We start from the raw sequence: 22082 nt of genomic DNA on the forward strand, positions 1-22082 counted from the left end.
GACTGCATTTATTTAATTCTCAAACGGATACATTGGTTAAAATTGCGAAGATGAACAATTCATTCATGCATCCATCATTAAAATACCATACAAGTTAGAGGAGGGGACACATGACTTTCATTGCATTCTTCTTCCAAAGTCACTGCTACTCACTAATCTCTCCACTTTGCATACCTTCTGGCATGGTTCAGATACCTCACTGTCTAGTTCTGCTTAACTCCATCTGGTTTTGAAATAGTGTGTGCGTGCAGGTGTGTGTGTGTGTGTGTGTGTGTGTGTGTGAACAGCCGCGGTTCCCCGGTGTTTTTCTCAAAGTGAATGTGACAGAGTAATACAGGTGAGGTGCATCCGTGGTCAATTTGCTGGGAGCAGGTAGTGGTAAATTAGTGCACTATATTGTGATACAGCATTGTCCTCTGACATGGGCCCTCGAGGGGGCCCGGGGAGATACACCACAAAGAACTTTAGGGGGCAATGTTGTACAAATAAAATGTAAGTAATGGCATTCACTGCCGTCAGGCTGGCTCTTTCCCCTATTAGAAAGGGTGTGGGAGGTCAAGTCAACTGTAGCACTACCGAGATACTTTCCCATAATTACAATTTCTTAACAGACAAGAACCAATACTGTTCATATGCTCATGCTCTCACAGAGTACCCACAGGCTCGGGCTTGAGCTTCACTCAGCCGAGCCACGAGGTCTGAGGATTCAACAGCCTTCAGCAGGTGTGCTGGTGCAGAGATGAATCAAAAGACACTACTTGCTGGATAGCAGCTCTCCGCTGGTATCAAACAACACAAACACACAGGACCAGATCCAGTCTGCAGGGCTGTAGCTGGGGCTCATCAAATCTGATTTCACAGGTCCTCCTTTCTGAGTTTCTTTACCTTTTTCATTTCTAGGCCTGCTGAAGCACGTCATACAGCAGCCTCCACTCTGCAGGGAAGCAAAGGCTATCCATTAGTCAATGCCACAGAGTAAAGACTGCCTCTGTAATGGAATCATAAGAGCCGAGCAAGGCATATAACCGAGGGTTTTTTAAACTAGAGTATAGTAGACAGGGCATGGTCAATTCTGCCGAAGTCTCCCACTCACCATCAGCCCCTAATGTAGATATAATACACACTACAATCAATACCCTCTTTTTTATCCAAATTCAAAAGGCTGTAAATTAAAAAGAGGAAAAGGACTAAATTAACAAACAGGAGGACCTCTCTTGCCGACCTCATTAGTGGCCGTGGCCCGTCGAAGGCTGAGTCAGCAATATTGAAAAAAAAACACACAGCATTTTCAACAAGCAAATTAGCAATGCAGCTACAGCACGATGAGAGCAACAACTAGATGTTTATCAACTGCAATTTTGATCAAAATTAGTTTTTAGTTGTTTCTAAGGAGACAATACAGCGTTTGTTAAGGAACTTCTTCATCATAAGCTTTATTTTGGCTGCCTTTTGTCCAAATTTTGCTGTATTTAAAATAACTTTATAATAATAATAATATTAATAATACATCATATGTATACAGCCCCTTTCAAAGACGCTTTAATATCTACAGATCTACACTTCTCTGTAGTCTGAATGCTTTTACTAAAGACATAAATCCCTTTCATTTTGAGGGTGACTGTACTTAATCCAGCGGAGAGGTTTCAGAGGCAAATGTCTGCCCTGTTTTGCATCATGCTCCTGGCAGTATATTCATGATAAAACATCGAGCAGGACCAAAATCTCTGCAGGTGGACACCGCAACAAGAAAAAAAAGCTACCCTTAAAGAGATTAACATCATCAAGGAGCATCTTTGTGAAGGAAAGACTCACTTATGAAGCGTCGAAGGCAGTTCAGTTTTAATTGTGCTTGAGTGTGCAAATGTTCCCAGTTTAAACTGCTCCTTAATTCAATTACACCCAATATAATAATAATAATAGAGCTAGTTTGCGGAAATGTGAGAATGTGTGTTGAGCTGCCTGCGGGAGAGAGAAACATCTGCAAGGCTCCGTGCTAAACGCTTTGTGCGAGGGTAATAAAGGGTGAGGGAGATAACGCCATGGGGGAGGATAGTGTGCGGAGAGAGCCGTGTGTCAGTGCATGTGGGGCATGAATGGAAAAGAGGAGATATGTCTTCAGTGTTGAAAATTCATTCAGCGCTGTCCATTCCTTACTTTTTTAAAACCTGACGACTGGGGGCCCCCCTCCCTCTCTCCGTCTCCCTCTCGCTTTCTGACACCAACCAGGTGGCGGGGCCGATAAGTGAGATGCTGAGTAGGTGTTTTTGTGAATATTCTTGTGGATCATTCGATCATTCAGTGTGTGTGTGAGAGGGAGATTTGTGGGAACTATTTGAATAGTCATTTTTCACCTCACGGGATAAAAGACTCGGAGAGACAAATCTGGAGCGGATTGGATTGATCGGAATGAAAGCACAGGCTAGAAATGACATTGTCATTGAGCAAATATGGCAACCACTTTTTATTTGAGAAGAGGAGAGCTGCGTGGGATCTTTCCTTTTAACTGTGGGAAGATTATTCCTAAGCCACAATCCAATCAGACAAGCGATTAACCAGGTATGTGGTGTAGACAAAAAAACAAAGGCAGTTGTGCCTTTGTTAACATTTCAACATTTCAACATTTGTTAACATTTCTATATATGCAGGACTTTTACTTGGAGCACTTTTACAGTGTGCTGCTGTTGCTACTTTTGGTTAAAGTGAAGAACCTAAAAACTTTCCTACCACTATCATTATGTAAATATCTCCAGTGCAGCGCCGTCCCAGTGAAAATTTGTGATGAATCTAGAGACTCAAAGCAGGTATACACAGTGGGAATGTCTACCTTTATAACTTTTTTCTTCCAATACAATTTCCAGTCCCTCAACTCAGGGTTGAGGGTATCTATGAATACCAAGTATAAATCCAATACCAGTGCTCTCTTTTCCCTGAATTTAAGTCTGTATACGTCATAGGACTCATTGGAATTATTTGTATGTATGGAAACATGAGGGCAGGGTTTGCCGTTAGCAGCTGAACATAAATGAAGTGACAACAAAAACACATAATCGTATAATGACATTGATAAAGAAACTGAATTCAAAGGTGGTTAATTCCAAATATCAGAGCATATTTTGAGGGGTTGCCTCGGCTCTTAACAGGGCGACGACTGAGGGGCTAGCAGCTAACGTTGCTAACAGCACAAACAGTGCAAACCAATGGCAAGAGTGCTGACAGTATTTGGTGGGGAGTGCGATGACGCCGTTGGTCGGGGACGCCACACACCCGGACTCACATGCACTGACATGATCGAAGCTCAGATTACAACACACACAGAGGTGTGACTTCATTCTCAGCTCAGGTAGCCATCACTCTGCTGCTAAATTAATACTCTGTTTTTTTTAATTTAGCACCTTTCATGTTGATTGCTGATAGCTAGTCCAAGTCAGTATTGGTGCCCAAATTCACTCTGAATATCACATTGGTGCATCCCAATTACAGACCCCAGGTGATATTCTTTGGGGTCCTGATACTCTTGACGTCATCCGATCCTCCCGTGTATCCTGGTCTTTATGCAGTGATGGAGGGCTGGATGGCTCATCAACTGAAACAAATCATCCTGTGAAATGGCACAGCAATGGCACAGCGTGGGCCGAGGTGGAAGCAGTAATGCACCAGTCTGATGCCAAAGAGTGAGAGAAGGCTGTCTTGCATCAGAAAACACTTGAAAATGAGACAAAGAGATCAATATGGCACAGTCATTGTACACACTGTAATTGATGAACACTGGGCTTGGGAGGACTTCCTCTCGACCCTCTAAACCTTACAGGCTAATTTCAGCCCAATCGAACCAGTTCAATAAGGCCTATTAACTCAAAGTGCTTATATTTACCTGCGATAGGCCTCATCGTTCGTATCGGAGGACGTTTGTATCTTTATTTTTAAACTTTCTATTTGTAACACAGAGCAGCAAAGGGCTTTAAAGTCTCCGACTGTCAGGGGAGATTCCACCGCGTCTATTCCTTTTTTACAATAGTATTTACAATACAGCACATTCAGCTCTGCTGCCATATAATAATCCCTGAAATACCAGCTCTCTCAACTCAACTTCTTGTCATGCTTCCTCTGCAGAAAATGCAACACAGAAATCAGAAAAAGTCTTCAAATTATTCATCTCTGACTGCGGCCAGGACTACTTTAATTAAAGCCGTTTCATGTTTGCTCTTGAGCATTTTGAGACCCACTATGCCCGGCTCTGATGTAAGAATAGGACAGGAGTGGCCATAAAGGTGATGTGTATGGCTGTGGATGTGCTGGAACACCTAACTACCTCACTACAGGGCTTTCACAGCCTCCCTGCGGCGGCCATAAATCCACCCTGTGATTGGAGAGAGGAGGTAATGAGGGGCCCGGCGCACTACGCGGCCACACACACACCCACAGACAGCCGAACGCACGCAGCTTCCTCCGTAAATAACACCACCACTGACCCTGACAGCAGTCTGATCCTCTTGGTCTGCCACAATCACCTTCCTCCAGTAAATCTATCTAATTAACTCCGCAGCTGAAACCGAAGAGTCTCTCCTCCAGTCAATCCGGTTTCTACGGTGTAACAGTTTCTGACAGGACACAAAATTAACTGAATAAAATTAAGTCGTTTCGCTTGGCGTTCTTGCTTTTTCTCCACAGCATTAATTGTTGTTTGCAAACCAGCGTTGGACGTGTAGAATTGATGGCCACAGAAAAAACAATTTAGTTCAAGACGGACAAATGGCTTTTAAGTTAACTTCAAATAACAAGGTCTGAATTTTCCCTGACAGCGTGTCACTTAACAGGATGTATTTCTGTACTCTGCATAACGCCGCGCTGCCGTTACTTGTTTTTCATGCACTCTATTATTCATGTAACAGGCAAATTGAGTGAGAAAATGGGAAAAACAGCCCGGCGTGATGATAAATGGATTAGCAAATTGCCTCCGTGCCCTTTCAGAGGCCTGAAACATGCCTTTCTAGTTCTTTACTTTTGCCTCCCACCAAACCGAACCCAACCTCTGCTGACCTTTCGCATGTAGCATCTGAGAAACTGAATGAGAACCTGGATAGAGTTAATTGGCTGTTTCCTTACACTCTGAAAGCTCCTGATAATTAATCAGAGAGAACAAAAAGCCACTACATCACCACCTAATTATGGGTGAGCACTTGGCAGGCTCGACACACAGGATCCTCGCCGTTTGTGTTTTGTCTTTTATCTGCGGCGTGTTTGTGTGTGTGCGTCTGTGTGCATCATGCCAGCGTTTGTTACCTGCAGTTCCGCCTCATTACATACTCGATAATGTGTTGTGATTGCAGCAAGCAAAACATCATATCTTAAATATTTGGAATCATTTCTCAAAATCTAATTACCTAATAATTATGCAATGCTAACCGAGAATGTGGGCGGGCTCTTCACTCATTCAAAACTTGAGCTCTAACTTTTGTTATTGGGAAACGCTGATTAGTTGAAAGCAAAGATTTATCTCTTTTTTATCCCAATGTTTTTACACGCTGTAAATGTAGAAAGTATTTGATCATTATAAAAAAAGATCAGCCTTTCAGTTTAGAATGTATTGAAATGGCACAATTCATGCAAATGCATTCAAAATAAATAAAATACTCTTTAAAAAAGTGAATCTAAAAGCAAATGTATATATAGAGGAGTGTTAGCAGGCTGTGCTCATTGATACAAAACTCAAAGTTTGGAATGACATTAGTTTTGTTATGTTTTGGTGTTGTGCGAAGATAATTATAACCACACGCCAATGTTAGATAATCAAACATGATCATTTCCTTCTCGCTGTTTGAGGAAATACAAGCTCCCTAAGAGTCATACTTAAAAGACATCTTTCCTGTAATTTTCCAGCTAAACTGTCGCTCTACCAAAAATACCTGCAACACTAAAAGAGAAGCACAGATGCAAGCCGTTTGATTTGAAAACCTAATCAAACTCCTACCGCTCGCCGAAGTGGTTTCGTGTTCCTCTAAAATCAAATGACTCTTCATGTGTTCATCTTCCCCAGATGAAAACATTCAGCCTCAGATGTTCCTGTGCCCGGGTTTGGAATAATGGTTCTGTCAGTACAAAAGAAAAAAAGAAGAGACATCACCAATTTGTCCAAAGTTTGCAAGTAGGGGTCAACACTATTTCATTTGCGAGATTATTAAATTCATTATCTCAACTTGTCAGTCGCTGTTATGATTGAGAATCGTCTTTTAGATGCTCCTTGGTGGGATAAATAACAGCAATCCTTTTCATTAGAAACTCTCCGTCTTATCTACGGACCGCTTTGTTCCACAATCAATTAATTAATCATTTTGCCATCAGAGGCTTCAGTTGGACGTTTGATGTTGTCGTCAGCTTTCATTTCATCAGGCACTTCTGCCCGATGATAGCAGACAAAGTCATCTTAAAAGGGAAGAATATTTTCCCGTCTCCTCTGTTTCTTCACCCTTTTATTACAGGATGTAATATCCACCATACCATAGAGCCAACCCCCCCATTCCCTTTTTTGCATACACCACACACACACACACACACACACACACACACACACACACACACACACACACACACACACACACAGCATGGCAGGAGCTCCATCTTAAAGAAATGAGGGGGGCCAGGGAGCAATTAGATTCAACTGGAGACTTTTTAATGTGAATTCCTCTCCAATGCAGCGGCGCTTTCCTCTGGAGAAATCTCAAAGTCAAATACAGGATCTTTGATCATTTAGAGCCATATGGCATCGCGAGGCATGCACCAACATGGTGCGTGTATATATACGTGTGAGCTCCGGCAATGTCTGCAAGGTCAAATAATGCAAAGCTCATTCAAATGGCAAACCTTCCCCAGGTAGAGATTCAACCGTAATGAGGTGCTACTCCAAGGTTGGTTAATAGAATATTAGAAAAATGCACTTACAAATGATTGGCACCATTACATTGAAAATGTCAATGATGATGTGACCTTTGAGATGAAGAAGTCAGCGAGTACTAAAGTTGGTCTGGACCATAGAGACTCTATCATCCTGTTAAAGTTAGGGTTTGTAATAGAGGCCTGAAGAAGTTGTAGTTTGGGCTGGTAAGTCTGCAGAGGTTGAGAAATATATCTCTGTTCTTTATTGCAAAGGCGGTTGTTTGGGTGGTCTCTTTTCAGAGATCCCGCACCAGAAAATGACGTAATCACAGTGGTCGCGCCGCTTCGTCTTGCACTCTGAATGTTTGTAACTTGGTGCGCGTGGGATCACGTGGCCAATTAGCTTTTAAATGCTTTAGAAACAGGAGGTTATTTACAGGATATTCAACCTTTGTTTCCTTCTAATGCATGTAATACATGTACTTCTGCTTCTTTACAGGCGTGGTACAAAGGTAATAATATGAGATATGACTTTACAGATAATTACAATCACTCCATGGCATTGTGGAGGTTGATTTATGGGTTTTTGCTGGAAAACACCTACTGTCTGTGGGCATATCTCTGGGCCTCGTTATCTTTTTGATTCCTCACAGTCTCTTCTGTTTGTCTGCCCTCTGGCGTTCTGGAGAATAATGCAGCACATAGAATACAGTATAAACGCCTCTGTTCATGCTCGGAGCTTGCGTGCCGTCTGCGGAGGCTCAGGCGCCTAAGAGAGTATAAACAAATCAGTTCTGTGTTAACATGATCAATAAAACCAACTTTGCCTTCTTTACCACTAGAAGTTACAAGTGTCAGAAGGTAAAGAGAATGAGAGAGCCATGCTTCATATGCCCGACTTGTCCCAGTGTAAAAAGACTCAACACAAAAATAAATTGGTTGTCAAGATATATTAGCAGTGTAAATAGCAAATAAATGAAAGTAATTCTTGACGGTTGAATTAAAGACCCAACGTTTAGAACAGAAATAAGATCTATTTAAAATATGCATCCTTTAGAAATCACTTTCAAACAGTTCTTTGAAAAGGACTCCCCCGTCTTTACCTGTCACTGTCAAAACACTCTGAAAACAACTCCTTCAACAGACGTCGACTTCATGTTGTGCGTTTTCCATGAAGTGCTATACAGTTCTTTCTGGGAAACCACAAGACATGTTTACGTGTTTCTCAACCAGCAAAGATGGAAGTCTCAAAGAGCAACTGTTGTTCTCATCGCTCATTTTTCTGTATTTTTAAACTACTTTACTTTTGCTTAAAGGCACATTTATAGTGATTTAGTATTGTACTTCTTTAAGGTTGAGGATTTTACAACAGACACCTTTTTAAAAAGAATTACAAAATTGAGGCAACAGTGGGCGAGATATCGTAACTTGTGCTCCGTCGTACGAGTTGAGCTCCAAGAACGGTAGATCCTACATTTCCCATAATGCAACAATAGCTTCTTTTCTTTAGACCATCCCAGTCTGATAAATTCCCACATCTTTCAAAAATACAAGCCCCTAGTTACAGGCTCGTGTTGTAAATTGTAGTATCCCTCAGACCTGATATAACCCCAGAAGACATTATTTAACAGAAGTACAAACTTCACAGGTTGAGTAGTCCCACCTTTGTGCTAAGCTAAGCTAACCATCACCTGCTCGGCTTCATATTCAACCCATAGATATGTGGAGAGTGGTATCAATCTTCTCATCTAACTCTCGGCAAGAAAGCAAATAAGTGTATATCCCGAAATTTCAAATTAGTCTGTTAACAGGTTGGGTTCCCTTTCAACTGATGTACTGTGCTACATTTTGAAACAACCATTCCAGATTAGAGTTTAAGTAGGCTACATAAATAGGCTACGTGTGTAAACATCTCCATGATTATGTTGTAAATTGAAGTAAAGTTAATGCAGTACTTGAGCAGGATGTTGCAATAATCTTTCTTCCGGGGAAACCTGTTATTTTATTTCTGTACGGATGCTGACTTTAAATACTCAAGGTCTGTGTATCCCTCAACACTGAAGTGCTCTCATTCCAAGAAAGTGTCGTCAAGGCCTGCCTAGCACGTTTGTAAAAACGCTGACTTCATATGTTCTCGAGCACAGAGAGAGAGGTAGTTGCGAGGTATTAGAAAAATACTCTGTCTCTTCTCTCCGCAGAGACTTAAACTAAATTTACTATCTGCCGTGCCTGCCTCAGAGCTACTGCTCCACTCCTCTGAGACCGGAGAAGGGAAGGAAAGAGAAAAAAGGGACGAGAGACAGAACCGTCGTAATCCTTAACAAGGGAAGTTGAGATAAACTTTATACCGTGATGCTTTTGTTTATGTGTGTGTGTGTGTGTGTGTGTGTGTGTGTAGGTCTGTTCCTCTGCTGGCTCCCCAGCAGTGCTGTAGCAGTATTAGTGTGACTGTCAGACCCAGACTGCATAGCTGTGAAGAGAACTCACCTCTAGTTAGTCTCTGCAGGACAGAGTCTAGCAGTTAGGTGACAGAGAACAACTGCTGCTGCTGCTGCCGCTTCCCAGTCAGTGCGAGGATGCAATCGCTCAGCGTGTCAAGAGTTTTCTGGTGCGCTCACGGACCAAGTGAGATGCTGAGCGATGGGCGCTCACTCACACACACACACACACACACACACACACACACACACACACACATATGTAATTTCTGAGATAAAGAACTCAAACAGATATGAACATATGCATATCCACATAAGTAATGATTAATGTTAAGAATTACAATTTGAAATTTTGTAATTACATTAGTCGCTCTCCATTGCTCGTAGTCGTACTGACAGCTGATAACAGTTTGATGCAGCGACCTCGGAAGTGTCGTCTTTAGCTGTCTAGCCAATGTAAAGCTTCGCTCAGGAGTCTGGATTAGTTCAGTGTTGATTTGGTGTGTTAGCTTTCTGTATACGCTAGGACTAACTCTAAGCTAGCCCTAGTTTCTCGTGTAATACTTTTGCATTTCTGTATTCCATTGTACTCAAACTCTTAAAAAAAGAAACAACCTCCAACACTGAAAAGTGCAATGGAACATTCATTCAAGTAGGAATTCCAAGTCGGAGACTCGGGCAAGAATTATCTATCCCGAGTGTGCCGACATCAACACACCTGACGTCACACCTGACGTCACAGCAACATGGCGGCGCTCGCAGTGAATTTCCTTTTCATCATTTTTACTTCATGTAGTGTTTGTGTTGTGAAACGTGTTGTAACGCGTTTGTGCTTCTTTGCGAGCATGTGGTACAAGCCTACTCTTCCTGTCTCTTTAAACAGGGTTCCCGTGGATCCTTGAAGTGCCTTAAATTAGGTTTTCGGAAATATTTCCCGACAGGATTCTCTAGTTGTTAATTTAATGATGGTTATTTTGTACACTGTTTCTCATTGCTAATGGCGCTGTGATGGATGTAGGTCTTCTGTCGATGCTTGTGAAGCTCAGAGACTTGTCCTACAAACATTAGGCTGCTGCGGGCGTCCATGTTTTCCCGAGTAGATGCAGATTTAGATTGAAAGTCGGGAATGCCGACTCAGAATTATCGACATCAGACTTGCAATGGATTTCTTTCTGAAAAAAATATACCCGACCTACTTTGAAAACCAAGAAACACTTACTGTACCACTGTTCTGAAGGTATCTCCACAATCCTCAGAGTCCTTTGGCCATGTGGATGAGAAGGTAGCCTACATTGTCTATTGCACACACAAAAAAGATTTGTAACTTGTTTCTTAAGTTGCAACTGTATTTCCTAATCCAGATAGTAAGAACATATTGGATCTGAAACAATATAACAGCCCATATCAATATACACTCATAAGAAAAGGGATCTGTGCAGCTCTGTGACTTGAATGTAATGGTAACACAAGAAACTGATGCTAACGTTAAGCTACATGTTGATGGTCAATACATACTAACTGTAGAATGTTTCTCAAAATATGTCTCGTTTTCCATTTTACACAGCATGAAAGAATATGTGACGTGTGCAGGATTTGGAGTCGTTTGAAGGCAGCTTTGACGGAGTAGTGTAACAAGTAAGCGATTAGGTAATGATTTGAGTAATTATTTTTCCAATTTGAAATATTCAACATAATAAAACACAAAAAGAAAATAATTTATTACATTTTTCAAGTAATTACCTGCCTGCAGATACTCATATACACACACACACACACACACACACACACACACACACACACACACACACACACACACACACACACACACACACACACACACAGTAGCACAGTGTCTCTGAACAGCAGGGAAAACCAGACCACTTGGAGAATCACAATGAAATCAGAACACGGGGCATCTAGCCTCCAGAAACCCTGGCTGCTGGAGAGCAGTGAGACAAAAGTGAAAAGAAAAAAAAAGAAATAACCCAGAGCCATTTCCCCGGAACCGCCACTGTTATCATCTCAGCGTCCATTTCTGCAGGGGGAGGACCAAGCAGGAGGGATGGAGGAGCCCCCCCACCCCCGAAAAGCCTAAAAGGCCTGCTACGATAAATCAGACGACTGCAGAGGCCACACACTCTTGCTTCCTGCGACACGCATACTCACACCAACATGCACAAAAATAGACTGCCGGGCAAATGCTTCCATGAACACACACAGTTCTTTACTCACCTCTTACAGTAAACGAGTGCGGGCTATCTCCCAGAGGGAAATAATCAGCTTCCCGGCTTTTATCACCCCAACGGAGCTCATCCTTTTTACGGATCGACTAGATGGCTTAGATACACCCGACGTTTCTCACACTAAGATAAAGGCACGTGCTTAGTTTAGTCCGTGGCATGATATGAATTTATTGACTTCCTTAGCCAATTATTGTGCATATGGATTAGAGAGCATTACCTTTCCCTCCTGGCTTTTCACCCTTTGCCATTTCGCCATCCTTTCCCCGTGCTATTTTATCAACCCCTCTCACCTACCGGCCCTGTCCCGCCTCATCGGTCTTCTGTGCCTGGAAACCGTCAAACATGACCCTTTGTGTCTCCATCACTCACTTTGCAATCCCGCTGTCTGACCCTACACCTCTCCCGTCTTTCCCTTCCATTCCACGCGACCCCCTTTTCCCTCCCCGACGCAATCCTCATCTCATTTCCCTAAATCTCTTCCCATCCCTCCGTGTCAGCGTGCGTCCCCGCTGTGATCCGGGTGACATTTCAACAGTCACGCCTGTCACGTTGCACAGAGGGGGGCATTGCCCTCCATGCACAACCCAGAGAACAGAGGTGGCATTAATATGTGAGTGTAATGCTCATACAAATGGGGGGTGGGGTTGGGGGGGGGGGAGTGGAGGTGTCTCAGCCTTTCATTTGAAAATTCTGTTTTGTATGGCGAGCGTTGGTTTCATTGCGTATGCACGGGGCAGAAAAAGAAGAAGAGACAGATAGAATGAAAGAGCATCTAATTACATGACAGACTTAGCCTCTGGATCTCTGTGATTGAATAGGGCGCCCTTTCATGATATTACTCCACAAAGCTTTCATAATATCCTGCCTCTATCTCTCATGCCCATCATATTCTCCTCCACAGCTTATGAATCCTTTGCAGCAGTGTGTGTGTGTGTGTTCACTCCGCTTTGGACCCACTAGGACTGCCAATTCTGGGACATGCTTCCCGCTTTGGTCCCCAGCCTTTTCCTGGGCTGTCTGCCTGGGTTATATTAGCCCCCGATATATATTGACCCGGGGAATGAGATGAGGCTGGGGTTGTGTTTTTTGTGCGAGTCCTCGGGGGGGATAACTAGACGTTACTCGCCTGCTGCAGTTGCTGTGCAGTTCTTACTTTTGTTGTCCACTGGATAACAAGGTTGACTCTCTGCTGTAGGAACTCTGGGCTTTCTGCTCCGTCTGGCTAAACAGACAGCGCCTCAGCGATAGCAGACTCTGTGGGCGTTCAGCTGCACTCTACTGCCTCTCTCTAGAGAGAGTCTTCAGCGTGTCGGTGGATGGTCTGGTGGGTGTGCGTACCGAAAAGGCCTCCACATACATATGCATGTGGCCCCTGAGGAGGTCTGGATCGCTGAAATATTACAGAATTATTGCCTGAGGGAAACAGGTACTTTGAAATGTTAAGTATTTTCTTACATAAGTACATTATATATTCCAAAAGCAAACTTTTATTCCTTGACAGATGGATTATTTCCTCAGAAAACGGACAAATAATTGACAACTTCCCGGTTTGATCTCGTTCCTACATGTCCCCTGGTGCGACGCATCCAAACATCTGGTGCATTTGGAAATTGGGACGCCAAGTGTTGAATCTATACTGTGGCACCTAACTGGGTTAATTCAGAGCACTTGCAAGAATTCACTTGTGGAATTCAGTGTTAGCGGGCAATCTTGGCCGTACAGCGACAAGCCAGCTGCCGCTACAAATAGTACCAGTGAATCCAAAGCCTTTTGCACACAGACATTTGACAGACGAGATTTTAACATCGTTTCATCTTCCATTCCCCATATCCGCTATCAGATCACATTTCTTTCTGACATCTTTTGCTGTTTTTCTCACGGAACTGGGGCACATTCTTTTATAAACAGACTGGCAGATTGGATCTAAACCCAACAGGACCTCGCTGGAAAATGCAGCACGGTGCATTCATTGTGAAAGATATCAAGGTGACTGATCTGTCTCATGAACGCAGGTCATTTCTGCGAGAACATGTTGTTTAGAATTAATCTCAGCGCTGGAACTTCTCGTCGTCACTCACGGCTTGTCAGCCTCTGGTGTTATTTTTCATCCATCTTTAGTTCCTCTTTTTTTGCGGCGAGATATGACATTTTCCAAACAGGTTTTAATAAAACGTTTTGTATCTGCCACAGAAAGAGGGCCACTAAGCCTGGAAAAACAGCTAACCTTGTTTTTGTGACAGGCGAGCAAAGCGTTGCAGAATATGACAGGGGCGATTGGATGAAGAGCCTTGGAGGAAAACTATTTATATTTACTTATATTTTTTTGCGATTCACAAATGTTCTTGTCTGCATTTCTTGGCCTCTGCCACCTCTTGAGGCTTTTCTCTCTTTTCCCTCCATCGCGTTTTTCTTATTTCTTCTCTCCGTCTTCTGAGAGCCCTCTGGTGTGCTGTCAAAGTCACCCTCGCTGGTCTGAGATGAGAACGCTGGTATCCCTGATGTCTATGCAACAACAACCAAACAAACAAACTGCCTTTGCCCTGCACAGGGACATCAATTTACTCTCGTCTTGATTTGGCAGTAAGCGTCCAGACTGATGGCCAATCAAAAGCACATCACAAACTCGGAGCGAGAAATAAATTAAAGTCTGCTCGTCCATGCACATTCCTTTTTAAAACCGATACCTTTCCGGTGAATGTTTCATGCTTCTAAAACAAACCCAGAAACGTGGTGTCACAATAGATTTTCCTCTAAAAAGGAGAAAATATACAAATATTCAAAAATATATTTTTATCACTGAAAGGACAAAACACAATGTAATGGCTTTCTGGGGCTTTCTCTCCCCTCTCCCCAGATCACTAAAGGACATTTGGAGACTCCAGGTGTGTATGTTGTGCTTGGGTTAGTGCATGTGTGGCATTGGGGGCGCTCTTTTATGAGCTTTGGCATCTGCAGCAGCATAGAATAAATCGCTGCCAGTGATATCACATCAATGAATATGAGCACGAATATAAAACTCTGGGAAGAAAAAGTAAAAGACACTCCCCTGATTTGCCAGAAATATTTCAATAAATAAAATTGAAAATTGAAAAAGAAAAAGAAAAGCATCCCTTCTTTTCCTGCCCTTTCCCCACAAAGAATAAGGTAGTAAGTAAAGCAGCTCTAATCAATGTTATTATAAGAACACACTGCCCCCACATGGCCAAAATAAGTCTCATTGTAGGTTTAGAGATATTGATTAGTGGAGCTTTAAATGTCACAGAAATCTGTTTGTGTAGTTTTTCTGTGACACTAAAAACAAAAACAACAACAAACGATTGTGAGTCATCTTCATTTTATTTAAACTGACAACATTGTACAAGAAGAGTCATATTGATTATCATAGTTATCAGTATTGTTGAAAGAATAGCAGACTATTACATTTGGCGCTTTGTTGTTTTTCAACACAATGACTGTAAAATAACACATGTTAAAATCTACAGATGTGTTTTTATATATTTTGATTATTATGTTTTACCATAAGGGTTTGACACCAAGAATGTGTAAACTAACAGTTATAACTCAGACACTACACTGTGAAAAATAAAGTCATAGAATAACAGTTATTGTTTGTCTTGAAGGGCTTTACTAACATTTCATCAATAGTAAATGTATCAATTGCAAATTTAGAATAACTCAACAGTTTTCTTAATGCATGAGAAATGTCTGTTAAATGACAGAACATTTTAAAGTAGAGCACACCCTAACCGCACCTTTCTGGGTCTGGCAATACGAGTAGTTGTTACGATCCATTTAATGTATCTACAGACGTCCATCGACGCAGCTGGTAAATTGCAGGTGCGTTTTTCAGATAACACATGGACACCATAAATCATGCCATTGTACACCACTCCTCCACCAGAGTCACCCTGTGAGAGAGATATAAATATTTAGTGTAACAGACTTTCGTATCATTTATTATAATACTCATTTATAGTGAATTGGTAAAACTTAAAGATATAAAGCCATGCCAACTCACTCCAGAGACCTCCACTCCAGCTCTTTTGAAACACAACCAGTGTTCACAGCTTCTTGTTGCCCATAGCTGTCGGTACTTTTTCTGAAATCAGTCTCTGAGCGGCTGACAGTTGACAACATCGGTGTTTGCACAGAGGAGAGTATTTGATTGAACTGTTACTAGATGAGAATAGAAAAAACAACAATTTTCAACAACTTCACCAAAACAAATTTCATCATTATCTACCAAACTTGTACACAGAAAATCCTTCAACCAACAAATAACCAAATGTATTCTATTTATCTGTTTTATGAAAAGAAATGGGACCAAATTACTTTTCAAAATATCAAAATAATATATTATATTAATATAATTAAATGTGCCGAGTTGAGCTGGAAAAGAGACTTGATTTTATTGATTTTGTGTTTTGTTATGTATAAACTGAAATATATAATATAATAAACTACACATTTTTAAGAAAAGGAATAACTGTATTTAACCCTTAGAAACCAGAAGACCAGTTTTTGTCTTTTTTAGGGCGGACAAGGGATCTGTAGGGGCTGATAGCAGGACGACAGTATAATCCACACAGAAGTGGTGAACGTCATCTGAAAGCTGAGAACATGAAGATTAATTTGAGATGCAGGTCAGCAGGGTGTGTCAAGCTGACATAGTCATCAATCAGATAATTATTATTGTGAATGTATTAATTAAAATAGTGAAAGTGTAAAAAAGCTTAGGACGTTATGATGGACGTTCCCATCCCCGTTTTTTCAACATTTTAATCTAGAGAGAATTGATGAAAATGATCAAAAATACTACATATAGACACAAGAACTCGAGGAACACCACAGAATAAGTCATGTTGTGATTTGGTACCAAAAACATAGACAATTGTTATATAATAAACAAGATTCATCTCACCTCTTTGATTCTTTTGGTCTACTGTTGTGTGTGCATGACCTGCAATCTGAACTCTGAAATAGAAGAGAAATAACGAAAATAAACAGTTTTCCTCAGAGTTCCTCATGAGTTGAGCTTTCAGACTTATTAAAGGGGAAAGATCAGAACTTACTTTCTGGGACAACTTTTACAATCAGGAAGCGATACAGGTTGAATCCGAGTAGGGTTAGGCTCAGTAATCTTCAGCAGCATGATGTCATGTGTCTGGTACTGGTTGTCCAAAAAGAAACGAGGTCTGACTTCCATTAGTGTCCTTAGACCTTGACCTGGATGCACAGTTTTTTTGTCCATCCATCCCTGAGGCCGTAGTGCGTTTAGCCAAGGGTCCTGACCAAGCGTTGGTGTGTGACGAGTTGGATTGAGAACGTGTTTATATCCCACCAGCTCTTATCTCAATCTGGCCAGAGAAAACGTACAATCTGCTTTAAGCATTCACATATCTAATCCAATAAATGATGTTAAAACAATACACACGGCATTCTCTAGAACACAGAAGATAATCTATAATCTAAATTCTTCAGGGTTCTTCAGGGAAATGGTTAATTGTTAAAAATGCTGTATTTCTGGATCTGGCTGGGTATCAGACTCAAAAATGGATTTCTGTTGAAACAAATCATGGTTTTCTTCTTGTAATCAGAAGAACATTTTTCAATCTACCATTATGTCAGAGCTTAATTATTGTGATATTCATACGCATGCCTCTCCCTCTGCTCGTCTTTAACCATCAAGCTGCACTGTACATTATTTATCTAGAAGAACAAATTGCCAAACTATCTTTAATCCTCTGAGTATTTCCATCTAAATACAGTGATTATAATGACAGGTAACAGGACATTTTGACAGTTTGACACATTGTCAAACTGAGCTTGGAAAAACTGGTCTTAAATACAAATGTAAGCTTTAGTATGTTTTTGAAGGTTTTAAAAGTCTAGCACTTTGCACTTGTAATTGTTTTCTTTCATCTGTATTTTGTGTTTGGAAATTGTTTGTTGTGGTGAGTGTTGATGTGGATTTCTGTTTGTCTTGCACTTGATACAGTGTTGAAATAAAGGATTAAATGAATATCGGATATCTTGTACCTAATCCTGGTTAAAAATAAGTATGAAAGGGTTAAGAGAAAATGGACGAACGTGGATCATTTGTCAGCTTGATGTACACGTCTGGTCTTTGACATGTTTTTTTGATGATTTAAATGCCAACGGATGTGCAACAATCTGGACGATCTCGTGTCAGTTGTCATTTCAACTAGACGGAAAGGTCACGATGCAAACGCGGATCAGGCTTCCTCTGATCCAAACGGCTGATCAGAGAAGAGGCAACTTGCACTTTAACACCGATGCTCAAACCTTTTTCTACATTTCTGTGCTCACTGATTTGGACAGGGATGATAGAACAGTCAGACGTAAGCCAGAAGGTTATCAAGTGATACATAATGTCATTGTACATAAAGAAATATGCATTCGTGCAAAGAGAGATTTTACTTCAGCAAACGGCCAACTTGACTTGGACATTACAGCCGTGGCTCTGGCACACCGGCTGGATCAGATACGGTCACGTTTGGAACGAATGAGAGAAATGTCAGGTCTGGATCCAGAATAGCAATGAGACTCTGAGCCAAAGGAGCACAGGCAAAGACCGTGTAGGATAACTTAGTGTGTCGGCAAACCGTCTTCAAACTTAACCCCTTCTCTACTTTACATCCCTTCGGCTTGTTTAATGGATAACACACAATTCAAGTTCAAGGGTTTGATTTCCCCAAGAGTGTTCACTTGCTGGCTGAATGATACAGCCGAGTGTTTCCTCCAGCCACATGCACTTTCATAAAAACTAAATGAAAAAAAAGACATGTTGGCATATCACTTAAATTTAAAGCAGATTTAGGGAAACAGCACAGTGTGCGTTAGTTGGCTGAACTGCTCATTCACAAGTGTACTTGAGTGGTTTGAGTAATGCGCTCCTTAAGCCCTTGAATGATGAATAGGTAAAGGAGGAAAGGTGAGAGTCTTCAGCTCGCAGGAAGGTTTGAAGTGTGCGGTGAGCGATCACCGATGAAATGCATCACTCCTGCAGACGGCCCGCCGCGCATCAAAGCGGGAGTGCTGCTGTGAGGTTTCAAAGAGCCGCCGTCGTCTCATTACATCGACAGCTTTCATGTGAAATGTTGATGAAACGGGCCATCTTACCTCTATCTCTCCATCATTCACTGGAAACGCGACAATAACATTCATTTAGCCTGTGAACTATATTTTAGGGAGGTAAAAAAAAATGCTTGCCGTCACAGGTGGCAACACCGGGGCTTAGACAACACCGGGGCTTAGACAACACCGGGGCTTAGACAACACTGTGGCGTATGGACTCAATAATATGACAACATTCTATAAAAATCCTGTTTTTGAGAGTAAAATATTCTTCGAAATGACCTTGAGAGAAAGTCATATGCAATTATTGAAGGTATTTGGCGTTCAGGGGTCACGACACACTCTTTCCTCACATCATGTCTGCAATGACGGGAATATCAAAAGAATCATAAACAAATCAAAACACATGCAACTGCGGATTCTAATGTATTCAGCTGTTTCACAATAACGTCAGTAAAGTCAAATAGCAAAACATCAGTGACACAGTTTCTATCAAATACACATTTGCATCGCTTCTCTGCATGATTCCACTTTTAAATACCAGCGCTGAATCATTAAACAATTAGTCATTAGCAATCTTCTATATACACATGTATATATCTGTCGAAACTCATAAATGTAGATTTTCTTCTGGGTAATATTTATATATATATATTTTTTTTTTGCAGGTATTTGAGTTAGATACATTGTATTTCACTACAATGGTCTTTTCTTTCAAACTGATTTACCTAATATATCTATTTATGTCCACTTTCTGGCTCTCCTATAGTAATATCACGGCTGCATTGACATTGCAAACCTATCCAAAGACAGCATGAGGGTATACGTCTTGCAACTTGTATCACATGAACATGGAGATGTCTTGACTTGCTAATTTGAAGATGACACTTGCCTTCAAACGTCACTGCAAACACAAGGCAATGGAAACAAGCACCAATTAGTGCTGTAAGAAACGTCACCAAGATGTGTTTCAACTACATAATTGCATTTTCGATACACATATGGATACTAAAAGCCTGTCTTTATATGATAATTAGAAGAAGAAAAAAACATGTTGACATTCAATGCAAAGGATTTATTGTTGTAAATGTCCTTCACTCTCATAACAGGTGTTTTGTTATTTTCACTGACTAACAGAACAGCTGCAAGGACAAAAAGAATAACAGGGGGATAATGGAGTGCAGACAATTCATTCTTGCATAGCTAGCTGGAAAGACGAGAGACAGCCTTTGCAGGCCAGTGTTAAAGACAAAGCCAGACTACTCAGCTAAAGGCCCCTACATGTAGACTACTTATCTCAATACGGCATTCTCAGAGGATTTTTCCAAGCTCAGTTGGCTGCAGAGAAATTAATCCATTTCCAACAAGTGTGCTGTGCTGGCTTGCAGCATAACGATTAAGTTATAACAAAAAGAGGTTCAGGGTTCACTTCTAAATGTCTTTGTCTTTCTCAGTCAGACGCGAATACACTTAAAGCAGTGTTAATATTGAAACAATCAGATAATTGTCAAGTTCCAATCCAGTCTAAAATAATACTAATATATAATAATAATAATGATATAGATATGTATCTTATTTGCCTGTTTGCCAAAATGTTCATCAAAAAATAACCACAGTCATTGAGTGTCATGAATTTAGCATCTGGTAGTTGTGACTTCGGGACGACAAGATTCTAGGAAGTCACTATGCCCGACCAAGAAATAGTCCCGCCCGAAACCTCCCATGAATAAAACAATTTGTCTTTTTTTACACTTTGGTTTTTAACTATTAGTTTGAGAAAAGAAAACTTGTTTTAGCTTTAAAACCATGGTATGAGAACATTATATTAATTAAATAGAGGAATAAAGTTGTGCTGCATATATCACAGTGTCCCATATATTTCCATGGTATGTCACACTTGGATTAACTGGTGAATTACAGTTAACAACAAATGCACTTTTCATCTTGCTTTCATATGCTCTGTGAACATCGATCCACTTGCTTGTGTCTCTGTTCCACGCTGTGTTCTTGCTGTCTTCTCACCTGGAGCCGTTAACTACCAACTCTTTCCCCGGCGGTTGAATTGCTAACACGGGCAATTTCTGGCTAGGTGTCGGCCCAAGAGGGGGTGGGATCAATCGGGGCCAGACAACCCAGGCCACCTCCGCGGGGCTTCCGGCTAATTTGGCCCCACCACTAAAGACACCCAACAGCCCCGGCCCCTCACCCTTGACCTCTCCCTGACCCTGTTACTGTGGTGACAGTTAGCAGCAATTTCTTTCCCCTCACCTACCTGGACTGCCTTTTCTTCTCTTCTATTTTTTTCTTGGGTTCAGTCTGTTGCCTGATGGATTGTGACCTCAGGAGCCCATTCTGAATATAAAGAAGAAAACTGTGATGGCAGAAACTATCAGGGGGTTTGGTTGCAGCGATTTAAATGAAACACAAGGATGTTTCAGGGACATAGGAGTCAAGTGCACACATATTTAATGTGGAGTTATTTTATATATTTATATATATATATTAAGATTGTTTTTTCTGGTAGTGTCTGCCATCAAGGTTCGCATTGTGGCCCAGATTATGTAAAAGGTTTCGTATTGTCTTCTCCATGACCTCCCACAACATGAAATAAGAATGTGACGATTCTTTCAAGGTTTGTATTGTCTGGTTTACAATACATTGGTATTTCCTGACTTCTTCAGAAAAATCAAAATACACCTGTAAAACATGTCTATACCATCAAATATCAGCAACAACTAAAACGTTCACATGCTCACTTTCTGTATTTTGTAATGTCTAAAGTGCGTTAAGATTGAATGCAAATTTTTACCTATTTTGTACAAATGTGAACATTGGACCTCTGTTTTTTGCAGCCCTCGTTCATTCGCCACAAATTGCCTGTTGGACCAGAGACAAGTTGTAGCAACAAACACATTATATCCATTGGGAGTCTATAGCAACACATTAGATGTACTCGGTAGGCAATTTGAGGAGGAATGAGGGGATGCCATCCCACCTTTTACCAAAATGACTAAAATACATGCCCTTCCAGCAGAGAGAGTGCAGGTCCCGAGGGTTTGTTTAGTTGAATATGTTGCCTGACTCCTTGATCCTTTATCTGACTGAATGTTTGTGCTAATTGGAATCTATGGCCCCGTCCATGGCTGCAAAATTCCAGCAGCCTTAAGCCTCGCACGGACATGAGCTGACGCCGAATCGTGCCGAGGAAACGTTTAAATATTTATATTCTGTTTCTCCTCACGGCAAACAAACATTCTCAAAGCTCCTTAAAGTGTCTGATGTTGTGATGGTGTCACATGATCGTGGCGACATCTGCGAAGCGTCAAATATATATATTTTTGTATAGGGTATAGGGTTTGTATAGGGCTGGCTTGGTGCGTTTAAAATGTTGTATTTATTATAATTATGAATTCCTTCCAGTCTTCATTTATTT

At 41.2% G+C, this 22082-nt stretch overlaps 1 pseudogene; it reads right to left on the reverse strand.

Annotated features, from left to right (window-relative positions):
• Positions 1-15081: 15081 nt before the first annotated feature.
• On the reverse strand, positions 15082-16846 carry LOC142971955 (kallikrein-15-like; annotated as a pseudogene).
• Positions 16847-22082: the final 5236 nt, after the last annotated feature.

Source organism: Anarhichas minor, unplaced genomic scaffold (assembly GCF_050575085.1).
Source record: "Anarhichas minor isolate MPS153535 unplaced genomic scaffold, ASM5057508v1 ptg000051l, whole genome shotgun sequence".
NCBI lineage: Eukaryota > Metazoa > Chordata > Actinopteri > Perciformes > Anarhichadidae > Anarhichas > Anarhichas minor.